The sequence below is a fragment of the Trichechus manatus genome, unplaced genomic scaffold (assembly GCF_000243295.1).
Source record: "Trichechus manatus latirostris isolate Lorelei unplaced genomic scaffold, TriManLat1.0 scaffold00398, whole genome shotgun sequence".
NCBI classification, from domain to species: Eukaryota; Metazoa; Chordata; class Mammalia; order Sirenia; family Trichechidae; genus Trichechus; species Trichechus manatus.
The window spans coordinates 176,891-177,936 of record NW_004444334.1 but is presented as its reverse complement, the minus strand read 5'-3'; positions in this window follow the sequence as shown (position 1 = coordinate 177,936).

Here is a 1,046-nt window from a genome sequence, read left to right as displayed (position 1 = left end):
TGTGTCCATGGGCAAGTAGCGTAGCTTGTCTGAACTTCACTCTTGTGATTCAGAGACAGGACAACTGCATTCAATTCTACCCTAGACTCACATTTTGAGCAACTTGAACTTTTGCACTGGGAAGTTGTTCTTGCTTAATTTATAAATGGCGTAAAAATTACTCCTTAAGTAATTAAAATCTAGAGCACATTTATGTCACCTGAAATATGAGAGCTAGTCATGCCTTTTATGTTGTGTTCAATTCAGAAATTCTAGCAATCTTAGTATTGTGGTCTATGTACACATGATAGTGAATGATTGGGAAACATAATAGGAAAGAAAGGTAGTTGAATGACGAGACTAGATAGTAGTGCTCAGAGTGAGATCTTAATGTTAGGAAAAAAATATTAGCTATATCACAGAACGGCCATACGATATATCTATAGTACCAATTGAAGGAGGGGATAAGGGAAATGTTTCTTTAGGGATTTTTATTTATGTGCAATTCAGGGTTACATTTTTTTCCTTTACACTGTCCACAGATCCCCATAATTTCCCAGTGTCAGAAAGCTAAGATTCAAGATGATTAAATGATTTACTCAAAGAAAATACTGAAATAAGAACGTGAACTCAGACTTTTTTACTCTTTATCTTGTGCTTTTTTTCACAACAAATCTTTCTCTAGCTTCTTTGCTCATTGGACATACCTTCACCATTTACATGACAAATACCTACAAATAGTTTCAATGATTTATTTATGTTAATTTGTTTCATAAATGATTTGCTCACATAGATTTTGAGTGTTTGCTCTTCGCTAAGAACCCTGAAGCTGGCTGGGGTTTAGATATGCACGAGAAGGCGTGGTGCTTGGCACATAACTTTTGTTAAATGAACACCAACATGGTCTTTGCCTTCTCAGAGGTCAAATTGTCCTGGGCAAGAGTGAAATGATAACAGATCATTATCTAGAAAGTGAGAAGTTCTAAAATGTAAGTTTCATAAGGTCAGGGATCTTCATTTTGTTTGCTGATGTATCCCAAGAACCAAATAGTGTGACTGGGACTTAG